Source organism: Aythya fuligula, chromosome 1 (assembly GCF_009819795.1).
Source record: "Aythya fuligula isolate bAytFul2 chromosome 1, bAytFul2.pri, whole genome shotgun sequence".
NCBI classification, from domain to species: Eukaryota; Metazoa; Chordata; class Aves; order Anseriformes; family Anatidae; genus Aythya; species Aythya fuligula.
The window spans coordinates 66,092,269-66,105,532 of NC_045559.1; the positions used below are offsets into that span (position 1 = coordinate 66,092,269).

The window sequence follows — 13,264 nt, forward strand, 5'->3', positions numbered from 1 at the left end:
CTAAATGAAAGCAATGGAAATTAGATGTTCTTCTGATTAAGACTAATGTCCACCTTTGGAGCTTTATCTCTGAAATATCTCAGCAACCAGGAAGTTCCAGAAGTTAATGCTGCTTAGCTCTGCTATATTGCACCTTTAGATTTCATTTTCCTCATCATATGTAGATGATAGTGCATTTCTGTATTTCATGGCTAGAGCGAACTATGTGGAGTAAGCAATGCAAAAGCTGAATTACTCCTGAAAGAACTGGATCACTTAGGGAAGCTGCGTGATTCTTGAAAGCCATGTCAGTCCTTGGATTTTATAAATGACCAGAGTATTTTTGTGTTTTATTGGTGCAAAGATGGCTCTAGATTTTTCTCTGGATTAGCAGATTCAACTGCTATTGCTTTTAATAGGAGATTATGTGAAGCTGAGACAATCCAGAAACATGGGCCTCTGTGATGCTCTGAGAATCTGTATCCCCTTGCCTAGCTATCCTGGATTTGGTGCACCTCTGAAAGCATGGGGTGCTTCAGCACTTACTGCAATGCTGTTTTAGGAAGGTCCAGATTAGTTTATTGAAGGAACTGCTGCCTCAGGTGGACATGGCTGTTGTTTTCTGTCTTGGCAGTTCTTGGACCAACAGAAGTGTTTCATTTTTTTTTGGTAAAGCAATAAGGGTACAAGTTGCATTCAGTCAAGGTGGAGCACAGTACTGTATTTATTTTGGAGATTTTCATTCTCCCATCCCTCCATCACATGCTATCTTAATAAAACCTAATTTGACAGGCAGTATAGGATTATAAGCAAAGCCCCACAAATTCTCTCAGATAAGTACCACTCCACAAAACCCCTGTTTATGGATTAAGAACAGTGCAAAAATACACACCATCACTTAAAGCAGCATCATATAATTTCCAAGGTGGTCTTGTAGAGCTTAGTCAAATCTCCTGCTCAAGCTGGTTAATCTAATACTCTTGAACACATATGCTGATTGTGTTCATTAGGTGGAGAAGAAAGGTATGCCTTGTATTTGTCTAATCAAAGGTTGTTTGTGAAGCCAGCTCATTTTTAAGATATCTTTCTTCAATAGAAAAATAAAGGTGCATTTGACTTTGAGATACCAGCCTTTTGTTTTTTGGGTGTGCAGATATTTGAAGTTTTGTCTTTTTGCCACCTTTATGGATGAAAGAGAATGGGAGTCCCTAGCACCCCTGAGCAGTTTCCCAGATGGTTTATCTCATTCCATGTGGGATTTCTATGTCTATTCCCCAAGAAACTCCCTCCAGTCCTCCTGCTGAGGCATCTCTCAGAGGCAATTTCCAGTCTTACTGCACACAGCCAAAACTGTTATGATTTATCCTAGCTATTACTTGGAGGTGGCTGTTCTATTGCTTTAACAGTCACAAAGTACCTGTAAAGACAAACAAGCTGCCACTGACAACTGTGTAAATGCACTCCAGTGGCTATGCAGAAAAAGCCAAACATTTTTGCATCTTCGACTGGAGGTAGCCCGCAATCAAGGAACCATGCTGGTCTATAGCCAAAACAAACAGGGAATTCCCTCAGATATTTTTAAGAAAATGAATCATGAGGGAATAATCAGGTTTGGATCCATATTAATTGCTGCAGTTCAGCTATTAAAATTCTCAGCTTTGAGACTGATGCTTCCCAAGGTGTTCTCAGGGTTGCATTCCGTTGTGATTGGGTTACAGTCATGGGAGCAGGATCAGGTGCATGGAGTAGCTTTCCCTGCAGGTGGAGGCCACTCTTTTCCCTTAATTGGACTTCAGATATGCATAATGCAGAATTTGCCAGAACTACCCTTTCTCAGTTGGGATTTCCTTGTTCCTCACAGAGGAGTTGCTGGAGAAAATTAAGGAGCTGCAATCCAGTTTACTCAATGGTACAACAGTACCTAGTAACCATAGCAAGGCTTAAGATCTGATTTTCTGCTTTTTAAATCATCCTTACTGTAAAACTATTCCGTTTTTTTGTGCACTCTTCATTCCCACCCATAAACCCACAACTTTGTCTTTCCAGTGCCTGTGATAATCCTTTGGTTACTCGCGAGCTGAAGAGACAGCATCTTCCAGGCTCAGGGACATCATAACTGGTGAGATATACTATTACTGTTTATATCATTTGTTTTTCTTTTCTGGAGGTATTTAGTGTTTATTTGAGAATTATTATTGTGAGCAGCACTATGGTTTTAGCTTAGTTTTCATCAAAACTCAAGGTCTGGTGTGGAAATAGACTGTTCTGGGCTGGTTAGTATACAGCTTAATTCAATGCACTGGGAAGATACTTTCTGGTAGTCCTTGGCTGAATTGACTGTCAGAAACTGGGATGTGGGAGTTTTCCACGTAACTTTTCCTTCTGATGGTGTTTTGTATGTCAAGGATTGTAGGTATGTGTATGATAATCTAGACTAGAGAAATTCTTCCACGTTGTGGCTCTTGTGGTCCCTGGACACTATGTGAATTTGGAAAGGAGCATTTCTTCCTTTGGCAAGACTAATTCTCATTTATCTGTGTACATTAAACATATGCATGGCCATCTTTTTATGCTCACATCAGTTGTGTACACAGGTAATTATTTCAGCTTAATAGCTATACTTGTCTTTCTCCTATTGAAAAATTATTAATATGGAGACTATTATATGTCATTAAGGTGATATTGCTGAATATGTTATCAAAGCCAATGACAACAATCTCTGGGTGTTCTGGTTTTAGATTGATAGGTACATGTAAAATATTTCTGCTTTCCAGGTGGGAGGAGATTTGCCTTTCAAAAGATTGTTGCTTCAACACTTGACAGGAGTAATGCTAATAATAAACCTTCTCAGGCTTTACTTGTTTTACAAATGCAGTTTAGTGCAAATTGCTCCAAGTGAGGGAACTCTACTGTTTTAACTACATGGGTGGAAGTTACGTCATGTAGCAAATTTTATTACCACACTGATCCAAAAGGATGGGACATTTCTATAAAATAGCAATATAGTGCAGACTTACAGTAGTGATCACTAAGGAAAACAATTAAAAGGGATTTAAAACTTAAGCGACGAAGCCAGCTTTGATGAGGAACGGACTTGCCTTGAATGGCTAATCATCCTTATGGTGGAGTTTGCTGAAGACCTCTCTGAAGTGTGAGGACCACTGTCAAGGGCTTGGACAAGAAGTATCACAGACCTGATCTTGATTTTTTTTTTTTTTTTTTTTTTTTTGGTGAGCATCCTAAGAAGTCACAGTGCTGTACATGGCAGAGCTGATGGCTCTGTCTGCATTTGCTTCTAGTGAGTGAGGAGCAGACAAAGCCTTGCCTTTGAATCTTGTTGCCCATTGGTGCCACTTTTCTAGTCAGCCTTTCGTGATAACTAGAGTTCACCAGAGCTCTCTCCCACTGTCTGTCTTTGTCAGAGCCCTAACATCACACTGACTTTGCGTGGTCAGCGGTAATGTGCCTGCTCTTCTGAGCTCTGGCTATCGCAGCCTGGGGTGGGAGATGAGGGCAAGGGGAGACAGAGCTAAAACCAGAAGGAGAAACCTATAAGCGATCATTGGACAGTATTGGATCCCACACATACCTGATTTGCAGGTAGAAGTGTAGAGGTTTCAGTTGCAGGTGTCAGGAATAATTTATCCTTAAGAAGTGGAAAACTGTGTATTATACAGTCGGTGAGCTGCCCCAATGAAGTGGAATTATTTTTTGAGGTTGTTCACTATGCTGGCTAACAGAGAGCTGGTTAGTTCTGTAAGGATAATGTTTTGGGCAAATTCCCAGCCTCCAAATGCTTGCAGGCAGACTTGTCCATATTTGTGGTATATTTGAGGTCTAGTGTTCCTCCTTTGGGCCATATATTTTAAGAGGAAATGTTAATGGAAGGAAACATTGTTACAGAGTAACAGTCTTCTCTGAAGCACTTTCCAAAGAAATTTTAAGGCCAAAGGTCTTATTATTTTCAGGGCAAAAGATGTGGGTCCTTCTGACATTTATTTAGAGCCTTGTCCATCGTTATTTGCAACTAAGGATGAATTCCTGGGAGATTGCATCAGGGGTTATTATTCCCTAAGCTGAGAAAAGGCAATGGCTGTCTTTAAAATTGTTGCATCCTTTTTGGCACAGAGTTATCATTAAGCAGATAGCAAATAATCATATTTGATGTATTGTGAATTTTTCATTCCTTTGCTCAGGTGCCTCTTAATTCCCTTCTTTCCAATGAAGAACAAAGATGCCTTATTTTGGATAAGAAACGGCAGTATGTCCCAAGGGAAATAATTATTCTAAGAGTTTTGATTCTGCAGCGACAGCCACAGTGATGCAGATTATATCCACAACCAACCCGTGCAGATGGTAGGAGAAAGAACAACGTGGTGGAGAGAAGCACTTAACTGGGGTGCAGGAGGCTCTGCTCATGAATGACTTGGGCTTGGGCAAATAACTGCATTTATCCATGCCTCTCTTCCACTGTCTGCAAACAGAAAGGAAGACTATTACTTTTCTTTGAGACCCATTGCTTGAAAAAAAATTATGTTGCATTACTTTCAACTGAGAATGAAATCTGGTAATATCAGTGCTCCCATAGTGAAACTCAGCATCTTGCAGTTGCAGGCCTTAGAGAGCTCAGCATGCAATTTCTGCATCACTGAAGAATTAACGTGAAACTGAAGGGATGCATAAGCCTTGTATTGCCTCAGTAAAGAGGCTGAAGGGCAGAGTCTTTGTAATGCCTTGACACTTCCAAACAGTCAGCGCCTTTGAGGTGTGCTTGTGGACACATGGGTCTGCCTGGAACCACAGGACAGTCCTGGTATATGAAGCATCTGCCTTGTTCATAGACATTGCCAGGGCAAAAATAGCTAGAGGTGAAATTCTGAAAATTAGAAAATGCACATCATTAATTTTTAGAGGAGTGCAGTAACTGTTTTTCTTTCTAACTTTCTGCATTGGGGAAGAATGGGAATTAAACTGACTGAAAAATGTGTTTGACAGTAAATCCATTAGCTAAGATCTCAAATAGCATAAAGAAGTTATTTTTCAAACATGGATGTAGTTTTGTATAGACACATATTTTTCTATTACTGTAGAGGAAAAGTCAAAATGAACCTCTAATAGTTAATTGAGTATCATTCCAAAATCTTGTAGTGTAGCATTTTTTCTGCCTATGTAAGACAGTTATCTAGCTTTTTTACAAAGTTGTGGCTAACCTCTATAGGATGCTTTAGAGCTTAGGGAACCTAACAAATATCTCATTGTAAACTAGTCAAAACTACCAGTCATTTACTAATTTCAACATTTTTTCCTGAATTTTATTATTTTACATATTGTTTAATCTACTTTTTTTTTTTTTTTTTTTAACTGAATGCTGTCCACACCTAGAAAAATGTAACTAGTACCCCTTCCTTTGAAAAATAATAATAATAAAAAAACAAATCACGGGGATTGAATGACAGAGTTGCTGTTTCTCTAATGTTTGTTAGTACTATCATATACGCTAAAGTCATTCCAACCAAGGGCATGTGGCAGTACTGGAATTTGATGTACAATCACTTTTTGGGAACAGCCTGTGCCTTGTTAATATAATCCATAAAAGGCTTCCAAACTTCCTGAAACCAGTCCCCTCTGTTTCCAAGTCTGTGTATGATCTCATAGGAAATGATCTGGGAGAGGCTGTCTAACCCTTTTGCATAATCAAGGTGGCATTGTTCTTCTAATGCCTGAAGTGACTTGTTTTGCTGATATAAGCTCAGTGATCCATTTTTCCTCTGTCACCAAATCCCTGTTATCAGTCTTCTCAATGCTTTCAGCAGTGTTAGATTTGAGAGTGAGAGGACTGAAGTGTGACTTTAATGTCATGATCAAAGTCAGTCTTTCATTTGTGTTGTCACCCTTTTTTCTCTCATCTATTAAAAAAATCCTAAACCTTGCTGCTAAATGAAATATGACAGAGGGAAGAAATGCAAGAAACACAAGTGGACAAAGGCTTTTTTTTTTTTTTTTTTTTTTTTTTTTTTTTTTTTTTTTTTTGTGGTGGGCTCAGATGGAAACAAGTACGCAATCTGCACATTGCCAAGTTTCATAAACAGCAGCAGTAACCAGAAAGAGTTCATATAGATTGGATATTGGTAAACCTCTAATGTGTACATTAGCTGTAGATATAGAAAGTGTATTCTTGCACTGGAGCAAGAATATGTAAACATCCTCTTTCTGGGATGTTTACATAAACACCAGAGTGCCTCATACAGTGCATGTTCTTTTATATCCTTGGGAAACCCAGGATTTCCTTAATATATCTAGCCCAAAAGGGAAGCACTCCAAGGAGCTTCCATCTCCAAAAGCCTTGTACGGCAGCTAGTGTTAATCTCCTTTGGCAAGGGACAGAGAGAAAAAGTGTCTGTGTTTTGTTAACTGTGTAGAAGTACAATTATGGTCTAGTTCATGTGAATAGGTAGTAACTGCACCAAAGTGAAATTACAGTGAGGATAAGCAGAGGGCTCTGTGGCACTCTGCTTACTGCAGAGTTGTTAAGTTTGGCACTCGGCTCTGGGATCCAGTCAAACGTTTTCTTAACCATATTAGGTTATATGGAAATTGGCCAGCAAGCAATAGGCTTTTGATGTACTTATTGTTTGTGCACATATTTCATGGAGTAGAAAGCCACTGTTTTTCTTAAGGATTGCAGGTTTAATAAAGTAAGACAAATTGAACCCTTTAAAATTTGACATTAAATTTTGATAGAAAAAAAAAAAAAAAGGGTGTTTCCTAAGACAAAGGAATCACAAGTTGACATTATTATAAAAGAAATGTGTGGCTCCCTTGTGCTTTTCATCCATTGATCTTGACCTCAATAAATGCCCAATAGTGAAATATTATGCTGTTATTCAGGTGAAAAACAGGAGTGCAGTGAACCTGACTGCCTAAGGCACAAGCATACTCGTTCTTGTTGGCAGACTTGTCAAGGGAGGACAAACAAGTGGATGAGAGAGTCTTTAAACTGTTGCAAGGCTGTTTGCTCAGGTTTGGCAAACGGAGCCTTCTCCATCCTGACGGACTGTCAACAAGGTCCCCTTCTGCACTGTGTCCTGGAGAATATGAGGAGAAGCAGAAAACTCTAAATATTGAGTTGTTTAGTTCTCTTATTGCAAATCATCCAAATAAATGCTGGAATAGGATCTGGCATTTATTTATGTGATTTTTCTTCAGGATGGTTGGATGAAACAGGATCCACTGGTGAATGCCTTGCTGTGGGACACACTCATGGGCTGGTCCACTTGTGTCTGGGAGAATCCAATCAAAACTGAAGCTTATGCCTGGGGCAGCACAAATGCAATGACCCAGACATAGCTGTAATGCCTCAGGGTTAAGGATCCCTGAAATCCCTCCAACTGGGGTTAGCATATTTTATTTGAGAAATTTCAAAACTTGTTTTCAACTACAAATTTCAAAATAGATTCTTTTTCAAGAGTTAGCTGTCAAATTTTGTGTTCTTAAAAGACCAGAGTTTGAGAAGTGGGAGTGTTAGTTAAAGTATTATTAGGTCTAACCCATAGTCTAGTAGATTTTACTGTTAAAATTATTTTTTGATGAATGTTTTCATGATTTTAAATTTAATACTATTGCATGCAGTTGTTCACTTTCACTTCACTATAAAATCATTCTCGGCCCTTGCTAATGCTCTTCTAATATGTGTAGACAGTTGTCACATCCACTTCTCAGGATTTAGTTAGCTCTTTTTAATTCCTCTCTGTAGGTCAGTCCCTCTCTGCTTACCTAATGTTCTTTATAGCTCTCTTGTCATCTTCCTCTGGATTGTTATCATTCAGGAAATGAGTTCTCCACAGGTGAGTGAAGTATTCCAAGTGTGATCACCACAGAGCTGTTAGGGATATTACCTTTTTGCCCTGTGATGTTGCCTTTATATTTCCTTTAATATTGCTTGAACTCTTTTTGCTACCACATCATGCTCCAATGTGATGTATACTCTAAAGAACCTGGAAAAAACATGTCCAGCTTTAAACCCTTTGAGCTGTTTGATTTAAAATTTTGATGACACCTTTCAAAGATGCAAAAATGGCTGGAACATGCCCTGAGTTTGTACCTAAAGACAGGCCTATGTTGTTGGGAGGCTGGAATCATCCTGTGAGTTCTGACCCTGTTTTCTGCTGATGGTGTGATCTTATCAGAGTCGTTTAACCTCTTGGCCCCGGTGTCCATATATGTTAGAAGATAACACTATAGTAGCTATATTTTGTAAGGCTGCCGTGAGGGTCAGCATAAGTTTGTACATGATATAGAAAATATAAAGAAGTGGAAATGTAAAATAAGTGGGTGAGAGGCTGAAGCAAACCACCTGAAAGCTTATGTTGTCCAGGCTTGAGGAAACTGAGGAGCACTATCGTCAAAAATTGTTTGTGCATAACCATTTTTCATCTTCTTTGCTAAAAAAGAAGGGAACTAAATCAAATGAAGAGGATGAACTCTGCCAAGTGTAGCCCCTGCAAAGTTCAATAGATGACTACTGAGAACACATCTTAACATGTACAAATTTGCTTTGCTTTGCCCAGCTGTTGATTTTTATTTTAAGAGACCTGAAGAAGCAAGCATGCAATTAGCTGAAAATCTGAAAATCTTGAAAAAAGAAGCAAGCCTGTCTTTTGTCTAGGTGTGTTCATATCAGTGCAGTATAAATGTAATATTACCAATCAAACAAACAAACAAAAAACCAGCAGATCTAGGAGTGGAGCATAGAGGGAATAAAACATTAATTTTATATATACTCTGAACTCATGTAAATGGTGACACGTGACACTTCTTCTGAACTCAGGCTGGTAATCCACCTCCTGGCACAGCACATGGATTTACTGGATTAAAGAAAACTGTGTCAGACCCCGCTGCATGAAGCAGATGCAGCCAGAAGCATATTTATCCACATATTTATCCACCTCTCCCCTGCCCATCGTCTTTGTGAAACACAAAGCTGGTGAAGTTTTAACTGCAGAAATATCCAGTTGATGTTAATTTGTGAGGAGTTGGTGTTATTGATGGTATATACCTTGTGAAGAGCTCTTTGAGTGTTGTAACATACCAGAGAGCCAGGCTGATTCATGGGAAGTCTTTTTAATCAGGAGTGGTAATGTTTATGAGAGTTGGGAAATTTGCAGTAATGGTCCCTGAGGCTTAAAAATACATCAGTGATTTACAGTTTTACTAAGCTACGTTTATATTTGGAAGTAAATGTTGTGAGGTGGCTGATGATAAATGTAATTGGGAAAAAGAGTTTTCTTGGGGATGGTTCAAGTGTATATAGCTGGTTATAATTTGGCAGTTCAAAGATTACAAAACCAGTAGCGTCAAAGTTACTGCTCAAGTGAAGGCTTTTGCTGTAGACTATAGCTATAGTTTAGGAGTGAAAGGTGCATGAAAGTTTAGAAAAATGCAAGGAAGATGTGCTAAGGTGCATCTGCTCTTGGGGAACAGACGAGGTTACAGGTGACTATTCTGCATTTTCCACCACACATCATATTAGGACTAAAAAGATGGAAGTGCACCCCTGGTGCTGAATTCACTCCAAAGAAATAGGGAAGGGATAGAGTCAGAAACACTTTCATTCCCCTTTTCCAATTTTATATCTAGCACAAAACAGAGCTCTGTTTTAGGGCTGCAGTTCAATTCTTGCACAAAACACTTCGATTGGATTTTGGCCTAAGGTGAACTTCCCAAGAAAAGCTACTGTCTAGAAGATATTCCAGCTAAAATCTTCTGAGGGCAATTTTAAAACGTTGGCATTGTTTAATCTGAACTGTGATCCAGCTTTAAATATAAGAGGAACATACGAGGTTCTGACTCAGATGTAAATGTCTCCTCTGTACACTGTCCAGCTTGCAAGTGAAGTGAACAAACAGAAAAACATCCCAATCAAGCAACCCCCTAAATGACCACTTCTAAAGAATATGAAAATAAAAAAAAAAAAGTTGCGTAGAATTTACATTTAGCTAGACTAAGGACATAACCATAGATAGTTATGAGCAGAGGACAGTGTCTCCTCAGCAGGGACAGGAGATTGTGCCTGTGTAACAACACAGAAAGTAGAGATGCACATTGCACTTGCTGAAAGTGTAGCCTGTATTTGGCTGGGTTTGAACAGCATTTGGCTGGGTTTGAACTGCCATAGTACTGTTGTCAGTCTCACAACTAGCTCAATTGTTTAGAAGAGAGCTGGGTTTGGAGCCTGGTCCCCACAAAGGTCTTCCAGTGCTGACTTAGTAAACCCCACGGTTGCCTAAGTATTAAGTTGAGCTACCCAGTTATAGGTAAAAGACAGTTTTGCTTTAAACTAAGAGGGTCTTGGACCCTTCCTTCCAGCTCTTTTTAGATTTATGCTGAAGGATTCACCTGTATGAAGTGAATATGCCTGAGACAGCAGTAAGGTGAGGTGGATTGGCCCACAGGGAATACAGGTCTGTTCTGAGCCCGCACACAAGTCTCGATGAGCTGGCTACAGCATGGACCCAAACTTCAAAGCTTCAGTGAATTACAAAATAAAGCAGCGTTTTGGGGTTTTATTTGTTTTCCTAGAGGTGAGCCAGCACTATGAAGCTAAGATCTGAGTGTGTTTTTGATCCAACCTCCAATTCTATGTTAATGAAGGCAGCTATTTTGAAGCACTGATCGATTCTGGCTTACCTATGCTCTTCTTGGGACAGAACTGGGGTGTTGCTTTGGATGTGTTTTTTTTTTTTTTTTTTTTTCTGTAAACCTTCTTTCATATTTTCATATGCCTCACTCTGTTATGTAACACAGAATTACTACTACTTTGTGTTTTGGGGAAAAGTCTACTGCTGCATTTTTTCCCCTCTATCTGTTCCAGAATTTTAGTTAATCAAATTCTTGGCAAGATGATTAAGTAGCTTGGATATAAAAGATTTTGTTTTATGACTTAATAAAAAGTGTGGATGTGCCTGTGAAGTTAAGGGTAAGCAGATCTCATGCTCCAGAGTGGAAGCTGAATGCTGAGGGATTTGGAAAAGAATTCACCTGCCTTATCCTGCTTGTTATTGCACAATCTGATCATTGAATCATGGGTTTATCTTCTGAATACCTCATAGTCACTGTTGGAATCAGGATACTGAAGTTGGTAGGACAGCAGCCACAATGGGTATCGCTGATGTTATTCTCATGATCCGAATAAAAATAACAGAGCAGAGCTCAATAATAAAAGGAATAGTATAAGTAAATTAAATATGCAGAGAATTTCCAGTGAAAATAGTAGTATTTAGGGGGAGATTTTTATGGGCAGGAAATAGTCACTCAGTAAAAGTCAAAGCTAGTAACTGGCTGTTGTATCTCTTCAGAGTCTCTCTGAATTTCCAGGTTCGGATATTTTTGCTTTAAGGAAAAGAAATGGAGTTAGTGGACTTTAAAACTGTCCTCTTGGCAAAAATAAATTAAAAAAAAATCTGCATCTTGAGTTCATTATACTTCTATAGCTATTCCAATCTGGCATTAGGTTGGGGTTTTATACATCGATTTGATTGTTATCTATGGTTAACACAGTGTCCATAGTCAGTATTTCAGGTTCTGGTTTTGTTACATATCATTGATTTCTGATACTTTTTGGCTATGAGGACATACTGACTTGCCAGTTGAATCTTTAGGAATCTTTCTCTGCAAGTGCTTCTGTAGAGAACGTAAGGACTGTGCACTTCCTTTCCCTTCCCGTTGTCTTTTGATGAGCTCCAGTTTACTGCTGTTCTTGTTCAAGACACATGCATAGCACTTATAATGAAATTCTGGCAGGTGGTGTTGCAAAATGCAAATTATAGGCCAGAGAAAATGTTGGTAAGTAATCCAGTCCATCCTAGCAGCCCAAACGAAGGTTCCTACTTAAATGGTTTTTGAGTGGTGTTCCCTGTTCTGAAAGTGTCCCATGCAGAGCTTTATGTTTTTCCTCAGTTCAATTGTAATGGTGTTTAATTATCCTTCTCCTCACATGGTTTCTCCTAGTGTCTTAACTGATAGGGAAACTACTAGTTTCAAGGTTTAGATTATCCATCTAATTTATGTTATGCTTTGTTTGTTCTTCCCTCAGTGGATATGAAGACTTTGTCATTCTCTTCTCCCTTAATATGTATGAGGACACTTACCATGTCTTTTAGGTAAATTGAAACTTTCCATGGAGGCTGTGTCACTTAGATCTCTGATAACATTTACTGTCCTCTTTTGGACCCTCGTGCAATTCCCCAGCTTTCCCAAAGCAATGCACTTGCAGATGGACTCAGGACTCTAGCCGGGAACTGACCAGTCAGTACATGTTAAAAAAATGGAGCATTCTTTGTAATTGCTGTGTTTAGAGCCATATGACATTATTTCTCCAGGGAAATACGCTATCAGCCGTGTGTGTTGGGTTTTATTTATTTATTATAAGAACTGAGAACTACTGCCTCATTTAGTAGTTCGCTATCTATTACCAAACTAATATGACTTTTGAGGAGATCTGGCCTGTGCATTCAGAATTCTCTAAGCTGAACATTGCCTGTTTTTGCATGTTTTGACACTACTCGATAGTGCGTTTACTCACAGTTCCTGTCTTTTATAGGATTTTTTTAAGCAATTAATAGTAAAATATGTATCAATGAAGAAACTTTCCTTTTTAATCAAATGACTTAGGTTGCAAATATATTCAGGCACATTATGACCAAGTGGCTTCATGGGAGATGTCAAACTGAAAAACAAAACAGGCTGAAATAGGGAGGCAAGCCCTAGAGCAAAGAGGGAAATGCATATGAAATGCTTCAATGAGTTTTTGAAAGTCATTAGGAGAACAGCAATTAGAAAAACACTTCAGGAGAGCAGGATGGATCTGGAGCCAAGTTTCTTTAGCACCTATGGGTGTGCTTCATATTCAGTTTTAATATCTGGTTTTAGAAATCTTGAGAAGAAAGTGGCAACGCTATGACAGAAGAGCAAACATGTTTTGTTGAAAGTGGAGCAAGTCTCGTGGAAGATAACATGTTATTAGAGTAGAAGCCACACTCCTTCCACACAAGAGGAACAGCTTAAGGCAAGGTACTTGCTCCTCTAATCCTCTTTGTTTCCCCACAACTGAAAGACTTTTGGAGTCTTTGAAGTGAATTTACCATAGCAGTGAGGGAATCATCCAGATCTCCTTACACTTGGTCTCCTGCAAGCTTCCTAGACACTCAGATGAATGCTAATGAGGAAGACAACATGTACCTCCCCCCACAAGTATTAATTTAACATCATGTACATTGGTAGCAAAGCA

At 39.0% G+C, this 13,264-nt stretch overlaps 1 protein-coding gene across 4 annotated transcripts in view; it reads left to right on the plus strand.

Annotated features, from left to right (window-relative positions):
* CALD1 (caldesmon 1) overlaps nt 1-13,264 on the plus strand; it is a 193,501-nt gene that overhangs the window by 42,244 nt on the left and 137,993 nt on the right. For all 4 annotated transcript variants that reach the window (XM_032187943.1, XM_032187893.1, XM_032187927.1 and 1 more), the window contains exon 2: nt 2,026-2,098. The gene's annotated coding sequence lies outside the window, so the exon portion shown is untranslated. The remainder of the gene's footprint in view (nt 1-2,025; nt 2,099-13,264) is intronic.